This window comes from Telmatherina bonti (genome assembly GCF_933228915.1).
Source record: "Telmatherina bonti genome assembly, chromosome: 4".
Taxonomy (NCBI): Eukaryota; Metazoa; Chordata; class Actinopteri; order Atheriniformes; family Telmatherinidae; genus Telmatherina; species Telmatherina bonti.
This window is the reverse complement of record NC_136622.1, coordinates 10912131-10925345: the sequence shown is the minus strand read 5'-3', so window position 1 is coordinate 10925345 and position 13215 is coordinate 10912131. Positions and strand designations below refer to the sequence as shown.

At 46.6% G+C, this 13215-nt stretch overlaps 1 protein-coding gene across 3 annotated transcripts in view; it reads right to left on the bottom strand.

The window, feature by feature from the left end:
• lamb2 (laminin, beta 2 (laminin S)) overlaps positions 1-13215 on the bottom strand; it is an 84163-nt gene that overhangs the window by 26557 nt on the left and 44391 nt on the right. The window lies entirely within an intron of this gene.

Below are 13215 nucleotides of genomic sequence, written 5' to 3'. Positions count from 1 at the left end.
AGACATTTATCATGTCGCCTGGTGAGACATTTATCATGTCGCCTGGTGAGACAGTGATCATGTCGCCTGATGACACAGTGATCATGTCGCCCGATGAGACAGTGATCCTGTCGCCTGATGAGACATTGATCATGTCGCCTGATGAGACACTGATCATGTCGCCTGATGAGACATTTATCATGTCGTCTGATGAGACAGTGATCATGTCGTCTGATGAGACAGTGATCATGTCGCCTGATGAGACATTTATCATGTCGCCTGATGAGACAGAGATCATGTTGCCTGATGAGACATTTATCATGTCGCCTGATGAGACAGAGATCCTGTCGCCTGATGAGACATTTATCATGTCGCCTGATGACACAGAGATCCTGTCGCCTGATGAGACATTTATCATGTCGCCTGATGAGACATTTATCATGTCGCCTGATGAGACAGTGATCATGTCGCCTGATGAGACATTTATCATGTCGCCTGATGTGACAGTGATCATGTCGCCTGATGAGACAGTGATCATGTCGCCTGATGAGACAGAGATCCTGTCGCCTGATGAGACAGTGATCATGTCGCCTGATGAGACATTTATCATGTCGCCTGATGAGACAGTGATCATGTCGCCTGATGAGACATTTATCATGTTGCCTGATGAGACAGTGATCATGTCGCCTGATGAGACAGTGATCATGTCGCCTGATGAGACAGTGATCCTGTCGCCTGATGAGACATTTATCATGTCGCCTGATGAGACATTTATCATGTCGCCTGGTGAGACAGTGATCATGTCGCCTGATGACACAGTGATCATGTCGTCCGATGAGACAGTGATCCTGTCGCCTGATGAGACATTGATCATGTCGCCTGATGAGACACTGATCATGTCGCCTGATGAGACATTTATCATGTCGCCTGATGAGACAGTGATCATGTCGCCTGATGAGACATTTATCATGTTGCCTGATGAGACATTTATCATGTCGCCTGATGAGACAGAGATCCTGTCGCCTGATGAGACAGTGATCATGTCGCCTGATGAGACAGTGATCATGTCGCCTGATGAGACATTTATCATGTCGCCTGATGAGACAGAGATCCTGTCGCCTGATGAGACATTTATCATGTCACCTGATGAGACAGTGATCATGTCGCCTGATGAGACATTTATAATGTCGCCTGATGAGACAGAGATCCTGTCGCCTGATGAGACAGAAATCCTGTCGCCTGATGAGACATTTATTATGTCGCCTGATGAGACAGTGATCATGTCGCCTGATGAGACAGTGATCATGTCGCCTGATGAGACATTTATCATGTCGCCTGATGAGACATTGATCATGTCGCCTGATGAGACAGTGATCATGTCGCCTGATGAGACATTTATCATGTTGCCTGATGAGACAGTGATCATGTCGCCTGATGAGACATTTATCATGTCGCCTGATGAGACAGTGATCATGTTGGCTGATGAGACATTTATCATGTCGCCTGATGAGAAAGTAATCATGTCACCTGATGAGACATTTATCATGTCGCCTGATGAGACAGAGATCATGTCGCCTGATGAGACAGTGATCCTGTCGCCTGATGAGACATTGATCATGTCGCCTGATGAGACACTGATCATGTCGCCTGATGAGACATTTATCATGTCGTCTGATGAGACAGTGATCATGTCGTCTGATGAGACAGTGATCATGTCGCCTGATGAGACATTTATCATGTCGCCTGATGAGACAGTGATCATGTCGCCTGATGAGACATTTATCATGTTGCCTGATGAGACATTTATCATGTCGCCTGATGAGACAGAGATCCTGTCGCCTGATGAGACAGTGATCATGTCGCCTGATGAGACAGTGATCATGTCGCCTGATGAGACATTTATCATGTCGCCTGATGAGACAGAGATCCTGTCGCCTGATGAGACATTTATCATGTCACCTGATGAGACAGTGATCATGTCGCCTGATGAGACATTTATAATGTCGCCTCATGAGACAGAGATCCTGTCGCTTGATGAGACAGAAATCCTGTCGCCTGATGAGACATTTATTATGTCGCCTGATGAGACAGTGATCATGTCGCCTGATGAGACAGTGATCATGTCGCCTGATGAGACATTTATCATGTCGCCTGATGAGACATTGATCATGTCTTCTGATGAGACAGTGATCATGTCGCCTGATGAGACATTTATCATGTTGCCTGATGAGACAGTGATCATGTCGCCTGATGAGACATTTATCATGTCGCCTGATGAGACAGTGATCATGTTGGCTGATGAGACATTTATCATGTCGCCTGATGAGAAAGTAATCATGTCACCTGATGAGACATTTATCATGTCGCCTGAGGAGACAGAGATTATGTCGCCTGATGAGACATTTATCATGTTGCCTGATGAGACAGTAATCATGTCGCCTGATGAGACATTTATCATGTCGCCTGATGAGACAGTAATCATGTCACCTGATGAGACAGTAATCATGTCACCTGATGAGACATTTATCATGTCGCCTGATGAGACATTTACCATGTCGCCTGATGAGACATTTATCATGTCGCCTGAGGAGACAGAGATCCTGTCGCCTGAGGAGACAGAGATCCTGTCGCCTGATGAGACATTTATCATGTCGCCTGATGAGATAGAGATCCTGTTGCCTGATGAGACATTTATCATGTCGCCTGATGAGACATTTATCATGTCGCCTGATGAGACAGTGATCATGTCGCCTGATGAGACATTTATCATGTCGCCTGATGAGACAGTGATCATGTCGCCTGATGAGACAGTGATCATGTCGCCTGATGAGACAGTGATCATGTCACCTGATGAGACATTTATCATGTCGCCTGATGAGACATTTATCATGTCGCCTGATGAGACATTTATCATGTCGCCTGATGAGACAGAGATCATGTCGCCTGATGAGACATTTATCATGTCGCCTGATGAGACATTTATCATGTCGCCTGATGAGACAGTGATCATGTCGCCTGATGAGACATTTATCATGTTGCCTGATAAGACAGTGATCATGTCGCCTGATGAGACAGTGATCCTGTCGCCTGATGAGACATTTATCATGTCGCCTGATGAGACAGTGATCGTGTCGCCTGATGAGACAGTGATTGTGTCGCCTGATGAGACAGTGATCATGTCGCCTGATGAGACATTTATCATGTCGCCTGATGAGACAGTGATCATGTCGCCTGATGAGACATTTATCATGTCGCCTGATGAGACACTGATCATGTCGCCTGATGAGACATTTATTATGTCGCCTGATGAGACAGGGATCCTGTCGCCTGATGAGACATTTATCATGTCGCCTGATGAGACAGTGATCATGTCACCTGATGAGACATTTATCATGTCGCCTGATGAGACATTTATCATGTCGCCTGATGAGACAGAGATCCTGTGGCCTGATGACACATTTATTATGTCGCCTGATGAGACAGTGATCATGTCGCCTGATGAGACATTTATCATGTCGCCTGATGAGACATTTATCATGTCGCCTGATGAGACAGAGATCCTGTCGCCTGATGAGACATTTATCATGTCACCTGATGAGACAGTGATCATGTCGCCTGATGAGACATTTATAATGTCGCCTGATGAGACAGAGATCCTGTCGCCTGATGAGACAGAAATCCTGTCGCCTGATGAGACATTTATTATGTCGCCTGTGGAGACAGTGATCATGTCGCCTGATGAGACATTTATCATGTCGCCTGATGAGACATTGATCATGTCGCCTGATGAGACAGTGATCATGTCGCCTGATGAGACAGTGATCATGTCGCCTGATGAGACAGTGATCATGTCGCCTGATGAGACATTTATCATGTCGCCTGATGAGACATTTATCATGTCGCCTGATGAGACATTTATCATGTCGCCTGATGAGACAGTAATCATGTCACCTGATGAGACATTTATCATGTCGCCTGATGAGACAGAGATCATGTCGCCTGATGAGACATTTATCATGTCGCCTGATGAGACAGTGATCATGTTGGCTGAGACATTTATCATGTCGCCTGATGAAACAGTAATCATGTCACCTGATGAGACATTTATCATGTCGCCTGATGAGACAGAGATCATGTTGCCTGATGAGACATTTATCATGTCGCCTGATGAGACAGAGATCCTGTCGCCTGATGAGACATTTATCATGTCGCCTGATGACACAGAGATCCTGTCGCCTGATGAGACATTTATCATGTCGCCTGATGAGACATTTATCATGTCGCCTGATGAGACATTTATCATGTCGCCTGATGTGACAGTGATCATGTCGCCTGATGAGACAGTGATCATGTCGCCTGATGAGACAGAGATCCTGTCGCCTGATGAGACAGTGATCATGTCGCCTGATGAGACATTTATCATGTCGCCTGATGAGACAGTGATCATGTCGCCTGATGAGACATTTATCATGTTGCCTGATGAGACAGTGATCATGTCGCCTGATGAGACAGTGATCATGTCGCCTGATGAGACAGTAATCCTGTCGCCTGATGAGACATTTATCATGTCGCCTGATGAGACATTTATCATGTCGCCTGGTGAGACATTTATCATGTCGCCTGGTGAGACAGTGATCATGTCGCCTGATGACACAGTGATCATGTCGCCCGATGAGACAGTGATCCTGTCGCCTGATGAGACATTGATCATGTCGCCTGATGAGACACTGATCATGTCGCCTGATGAGACATTTATCATGTCGTCTGATGAGACAGTGATCATGTCGTCTGATGAGACAGTGATCATGTCGCCTGATGACACAGAGATCCTGTCGCCTGATGAGACATTTATCATGTCGCCTGATGAGACATTTATCATGTCGCCTGATGAGACAGTGATCATGTCGCCTGAAGAGACATTTATCATGTCGCCTGATGTGACAGTGATCATGTCGCCTGATGAGACAGTGATCATGTCGCCTGATGAGACAGAGATCCTGTCGCCTGATGAGACAGTGATCATGTCGCCTGATGAGACATTTATCATGTCGCCTGATGAGACAGTGATCATGTCGCCTGATGAGACATTTATCATGTTGCCTGATGAGACAGTGATCATGTCGCCTGATGAGACAGTGATCATGTCGCCTGATGAGACAGTGATCCTGTCGCCTGATGAGACATTTATCATGTCGCCTGATGAGACATTTATCATGTCGCCTGGTGAGACAGTGATCATGTCGCCTGATGACACAGTGATCATGTCGTCCGATGAGACAGTGATCCTGTCGCCTGATGAGACATTGATCATGTCGCCTGATGAGACACTGATCATGTCGCCTGATGAGACATTTATCATGTCGCCTGATGAGACAGTGATCATGTCGCCTGATGAGACATTTATCATGTTGCCTGATGAGACATTTATCATGTCGCCTGATGAGACAGAGATCCTGTCGCCTGATGAGACAGTGATCATGTCGCCTGATGAGACAGTGATCATGTCGCCTGATGAGACATTTATCATGTCGCCTGATGAGACAGAGATCCTGTCGCCTGATGAGACATTTATCATGTCACCTGATGAGACAGTGATCATGTCGCCTGATGAGACATTTATAATGTCGCCTGATGAGACAGAGATTCTGTCGCCTGATGAGACAGAAATCCTGTCGCCTGATGAGACATTTATTATGTCGCCTGATGAGACAGTGATCATGTCGCCTGATGAGACAGTGATCATGTCGCCTGATGAGACATTTATCATGTCGCCTGATGAGACATTGATCATGTCGCCTGATGAGACAGTGATCATGTCGCCTGATGAGACATTTATCATGTTGCCTGATGAGACAGTGATCATGTCGCCTGATGAGACATTTATCATGTCGCCTGATGAGACAGTGATCATGTTGGCTGATGAGACATTTATCATGTCGCCTGATGAGAAAGTAATCATGTCACCTGATGAGACATTTATCATGTCGCCTGATGAGACAGAGATCATGTCGCCTGATGAGACAGTGATCCTGTCGCCTGATGAGACATTGATCATGTCGCCTGATGAGACACTGATCATGTCGCCTGATGAGACATTTATCATGTCGTCTGATGAGACAGTGATCATGTCGTCTGATGAGACAGTGATCATGTCGCCTGATGAGACATTTATCATGTCGCCTGATGAGACAGTGATCATGTCGCCTGATGAGACATTTATCATGTTGCCTGATGAGACAGTAATCATGTCGCCTGATGAGACATTTATCATGTCGCCTGATGAGACAGTAATCATGTCACCTGATGAGACAGTAATCATGTCACCTGATGAGACATTTATCATGTCGCCTGATGAGACATTTACCATGTCGCCTGATGAGACATTTATCATGTCGCCTGAGGAGACAGAGATCCTGTCGCCTGAGGAGAAAGAGATCCTGTCGCCTGATGAGACATTTATCATGTCGCCTGATGAGATAGAGATCCTGTTGCCTGATGAGACATTTATCATGTCGCCTGATGAGACATTTATCATGTCGCCTGATGAGACAGTGATCATGTCGCCTGATGAGACATTTATCATGTCGCCTGATGAGACAGTGATCATGTCGCCTGATGAGACAGTGATCATGTCGCCTGATGAGACAGTGATCATGTCGCCTGATGAGACATTTATCATGTCGCCTGATGAGACAGTGATCATGTCGCCTGATGAGACAGTGATCATGTCGCCTGATGAGACAGTGATCATGTCGCCTGATGAGACAGTGATCATGTCGCCTGATGAGACAGTGATCATGTCGCCTGATGAGACATTTATCATGTCGCCTGGTGAGACAGTGATCATGTCGCCTGATGAGACAGTGATCATGTCGCCCGATGAGACAGTGATCCTGTCGCCTGATGAGACATTCATCATGTCGCCTGATGAGACACTGATCATGTCGCCTGATGAGACATTTATCATGTCGTCTGATGAGACAGTGATCATGTCGCCTGATGAGACAGTGATCATGTCGCCTGATGAGACATTTATCATGTCGCCTGATGAGACAGTGATCATGTCGCCTGATGAGACAGTGATCCTGTCGCCTGATGAGACAGTGATCCTGTTGCCTGATGAGACAGTGATCATGTCGTCTCATGAGACATTTATCATGTCGCCTGATGAGACAGTCATCATGTCGCCTGATGAGACAGTGATCCTGTCGCCTGATGAGACAGTGATCATGTCGCCTGATGAGACACTGATCATGTCGCCTGATGAGACAGAGACCCTGTCGCCTGATGAGACAGTGATCATGTCGCCTGATGAGACATTTATCATGTCGCCTGATGAGACAGTGATCATGTCGCCTGATGAGACTGTGATCATGTCGCCTGATGAGACAGTGATCATGTCGCCTGATGAGACATTTATCATGTCGCCTGATGAGACAGTGATCATGTCGCCTGATGAGACAGTGATCCTGTCGCCTGATGAGACAGTGATCATGTCGCCTGATGAGACATTTATCATGTCGCCTGATGAGACAGTGATCATGTCGCCTGATGAGACAGTGATCCTGTCGCCTGATGAGACAGTGATCCTGTTGCCTGATGAGACAGTGATCATGTCGTCTCATGAGACATTTATCATGTCGCCTGATGAGACAGTGATCATGTCGCCTGATGAGACAGTGATCCTGTCGCCTGATGAGACAGTGATCATGTCGCCTGATGAGACAGTGATCATGTCGCCTGATGAGACAGAGACCCTGTCGCCGGATGAGACAGTGATCATGTCGCCTGATGAGACATTTATCATGTCGCCTGATGAGACAGTGATCATGTCGCCTGATGAGACAGTGATCATGTCGCCTGATGAGACAGAGATCCTGTCGCCTGATGAGACAGTGATCATGTCGCCTGATGAGACATTTATCATGTCGCCTGATGAGACAGTGATCATGTCGCCTGATGAGACAGTGATCATGTCGCCTGATGAGACAGTGATCCTGTCGCCTGATGAGACACTGATCATGTCGCCTGATGAGACATTTATCATGTCGCCTGGTGAGACAGTGATCATGTCGCCTGATGAGACAGTGATCATGTCGCCCGATGAGACAGTGATCCTGTCGCCCGATGAGACAGAGATCCTGTCGCCTGATGAGACAGTGATCATGTCGCCTGATGAGACATTTATCATGTCGCCTGATGAGACATTTATCATGTCGCCTGATGAGACATTTATCATGTCGCCTGATGAGACAGTGATCATGTCGCCTGATGAGACAGTGATCCTGTCGCCTGATGAGACAGTGATCCTGTCGCCTGATGAGACATTTATCATGTCGCCTGATGAGACAGTGATCATGTCGCCTGATGAGACAGTGATCATGTCGCCTGATGAGACAGTGATCCTGTTGCCTGATGAGACAGTGATCATGTCGTCTCATGAGACATTTATCATGTCGCCTGATGAGACAGTGATCATGTCGCCTGATGAGACAGTGATCCTGTCGCCTGATGAGACAGTGATCATGTCGCCTGATGAGACACTGATCATGTCGCCTGATGAGACAGAGACCCTGTCGCCTGATGAGACAGTGATCATGTCGCCTGATGAGACATTTATCATGTCGCCTGATGAGACAGTGATCATGTCGCCTGATGAGACATTTATCATGTCGCCTGATGAGACATTTATCATGTCGCCTGATGAGACAGTGATCATGTCGCCCGATGAGACATTTATCATGTCGTCTGATGAGACAGTGATCATGTCGCCTGATGAGACATTTATCATGTCGCCTGATGAGACACTGATCATGTCGCCCGATGAGACATTTATCATGTCGTCTGATGAGACATTTATCATGTCGCCTGATGAGACAGTGATCATGTCGCCTGATGAGACAGTGATCATGTCGCCTGATGAGACATTTATCATGTCGTCTGATGAGACAGTGATCATGTTGCCTGATGAGACATTTATCATGTCGCCTGATGAGACAGTGATCCTGTCGCCTGATGAGACAGTGATCCTGTCGCCTGATGAGACAGTGATCATGTCGCCTGATGAGACACTGATCCTGTCGCCTGATGAGACAGTGATCATGTCGCCCGATGAGACATTTATCATGTCGTCTGATGAGACAGTGATCATGTCGCCTGATGAGACATTTATCATGTCGCCTGATGAGACAGTGATCATGTCGCCTGATGAGACATTTATCATGTCGCCTGATGAGACAGTGATCATGTCGTCTCATGAGACAGTGATCATGTCGCCTGATGAGACAGAGATCATGTCGCCTGATGAGACAGTGATCATGTCGCCTGATGAGACATTTATCATGTCGCCTGATGAGACAGTGATCATGTCGCCTGATGAGACATTTATCATGTCGCCTGATGAGACAGTGATCATGTCGCCTGATGAGACAGTGATCATGTCGCCTGATGAGACAGTGATCCTGTCGCCTGATGAGACACTGATCATGTCGCCTGATGAGACATTTATCATGTCGCCTGGTGAGACAGTGATCATGTCGCCTGATGAGACAGTGATCATGTCGCCCGATGAGACAGTGATCCTGTCGCCTGATGAGACATTGATCATGTCGCCTGATGAGACACTGATCATGTCGCCGGATGAGACATTTATCATGTCGTCTGATGAGACAGTGATCATGTCGCCTGATGAGACATTTATCATGTCGTCTGATGAGACAGTGATCCTGTCGCCTGATGAGACAGTGATCCTGTTGCCTGATGAGACAGTGATCATGTCGTCTCATGAGACATTTATCATGTCGCCTGATGAGACAGTGATCATGTCGCCTGATGAGACAGTGATCCTGTCGCTTGATGAGACAGAGACCCTGTCGCCTGATGAGACACTGATCATGTCGCCTGATGAGACATTTATCATGTCGCCTGATGAGACAGTGATCATGTCACCTGATGAGACATTTATCATGTCGCCTGATGAGACATTTATCATGTCGCCTGATGAGACAGTGATCATGTCGCCTGATGAGACAGTGATCATGTCGCCCGATGAGACATTTATCATGTCGTCTGATGAGACAGTGATCATGTCGCCTGATGAGACATTTATCATGTCGCCTGATGAGACACTGATCATGTCGCCCGATGAGACATTTATCATGTCGTCTGATGAGACATTTATCATGTCGCCTGATGAGACAGTGATCATGTCGCCTGATGAGACAGTGATCATGTCGCCTGATGAGACATTTATCATGTCGTCTGATGAGACAGTGATAATGTTGCCTGATGAGACATTTATCATGTCGCCTGATGAGACAGTGATCCTGTCGCCTGATGAGACAGTGATCCTGTCGCCTGATGAGACAGTGATCATGTCGCCTGATGAGACACTGATCATGTCGCCTGATGAGACAGTGATCATGTCGCCCGATGAGACATTTATCATGTCGTCTGATGAGACAGTGATCATGTCGCCTGATGAGACATTTATCATGTCGCCTGATGAGACAGTGATCATGTCGCCTGATGAGACATTTATCATGTCGCCTGATGAGACAGTGATCATGTTGCCTGATGAGACATTTATCATGTCGCCTGATGAGACAGTGATCATGTCGCCTGATGAGACATTTATCATGTCGCCTGATGAGACAGTAATCATTTCGCCTGATGAGACATTTATCATGTCGCCTGATGAGACAGAGATCCTGTCGCATGATGAGAAATTTATCATGTCGCCTGATGAGACAGTGATCATGTCGCCTGATGAGACATTTATCATGTCGCCTGATGAGACAGAGATCCTGTCGCCTGATGAGACCTTTATTATGTCGCCTGATGAGACAGTGATCATGTCGCCTGATGAGACAGTGATCATGTCGCCTGATGAGACAGTGATCATGTCGCCTGATGAGACATTCATCATGTCGCCTGATGAGAAATTTATCATGTCGCCTGATGAGACAGTGATTATGTCGCCTGATGAGACAGTGATAATTTCGCCTGATGAGACAGTGATCATTTCGCCTGATGCGACAGTGATCATGTCGCCTAATGAGACATTTATCATGTCGCCTGATGAGACAGTGATCATGTCGCCTGATGAGACAGTGATCATGTCGCCTGATGAGACAGTGATCATGTCGCCTGATGAGACAGTGATCATGTCGTCTGATGAGACATTTATCATGTCGCCTGATGAGAAAGTGATTATGTCACCTGATGAGACATTTATCATGTCGCCTGATGAGACAGTGATCATGTCGCCTGATGAGACATTTATCATGTCGCCTGATGAGACATTTATCATGTCGCCTGATGAGATATTTATCATGTCGCCTGATGAAACAGTGATCATGTCGCCTGATGAGACAGAGATCATGTCGCCTGATGAGACAGTGATTATGTCGCCTGATGAGACATTTATCATGTCGCCTGATGAGACAGTGATCATGTCGCCTGATGAGACATTTATCATGTCGCCTGATGAGACGGTGATCATGTCACCTGATGAGACATTTATCATGTCGCCTGATGAGACATTTATCATGTCGCCTGATGAGACATTTATCATGTCGCCTGATGAGACAGAGATCCTGTCGCCTGATGAGAAATTTATCATGTCGCCTGATGAGACAGTGATCATGTCGCCTGATGAGACAGTGATCCTGTCGCCTAATGAGACAGTGATCATGTCGCCTGATGAGACAGTGATCATGTCGCCTGATGAGACATTTATCATGTCGCCTGATGAGACAGTGATCATGTCGCCTGATGAGACAGTGATCCTGTCGCCTGATGAGATAGTGATCCTGTCGCCTGATGAGACAGTGATCATGTCGCCTGATGAGACATTTATCATGTCGCCTGATGAGACAGTGATCATGTCGCCTCATGAGACAGTGATCATGTCGCCTGATGAGACAGTGATCATGTCGCCTGATGAGACAGTGATCATGTCGCCTGATGAGACATTTATCATGTCGCCTGATGAGACAGTGATCATGTCGCCTGATGAGACAGTGATCATGTCGCCTGATGAGACAGTGATCATGTCGCCTGATGAGACATTTATCATGTCGCCTGATGAGACAGTGATCATGTCGCCTGATGAGACAGAGATCCTGTCGCCTGATGAGACAGAGATCCTGTCGCCTGATGAGACAGAAATCCTGTCGCCTGATGAGACATTTATCATGTCGCCTGATGAGACAGTGATCATGTCGCCTGATGAGACATTTATCATGTCGCCTGATGAGACAGTGATCATGTCGCCTGATGAGACATTTATCATGTCGCCTGATGAGACAGTGATCATGTCGCCTGATGAGACAGAGATCCTGTCGCCTGATGAGACAGAAATCCTGTCGCCTGATGAGACATTTATCATGTCGCCTGATGAGACAGAGATCCTGTCGCCTGATGAGACAGAGATCCTGTCGCCTGATGAGACAGAAATCCTGTCGCCTGATGAGACATTTATCATGTCGCCTGATGAGACAGTGATCATGTCGCCTGATGAGACATTTATCATGTCGCCTGATGAGACAGTGATCATGTCGCCTGATGAGACATTTATCATGTCGCCTGATGAGACAGTGATCATGTCGCCTGATGAGACATTTATCATGTCGCCTGATGAGACATTTATCATGTCGCCTGATGAGACAGTGATCATGTCGCCTGATGAGACATTTATCATGTCGCCTGATGAGACATGTATCATGTCGCCTGATGAGACATTTATCATGTCGCCTGATGAGACATTTATCATGTCACCTGATGAGACAGTGATCCTGTCGCCTGATGAGACAGTGATCCTGTCGCCTGATGAGACAGTGATCCTGTCGCCTGATGAGACAGTGATCATGTCGCCTGATGAGACATTTATCATGTCGCCTGATGAGACAGTAATCATGTCGCCTGATGAGACATTTATCATGTCGCCTGATGAGACAGTTATCCTGTCGCCTGATGAGACAGTGATCATGTCGCCTGATGAGACAGTGATCATGTTGCATCAGGCTGTCCCTGATGGAAACTGACCAGACTTTCCCTGTCCAGTGTTTGATCTGCTGACATCTGGTGCTGCACAGGGGGCAGTACATAACTTTATTACAGTACACTATATATATATTTATTTATTGTTAATTGAAAAACACATCTAATATGAGAGTTTGAGATTTAACATTTAAGCCGTTTAGTTCAATGAAATTCAGCTACGTTTAATTTTGA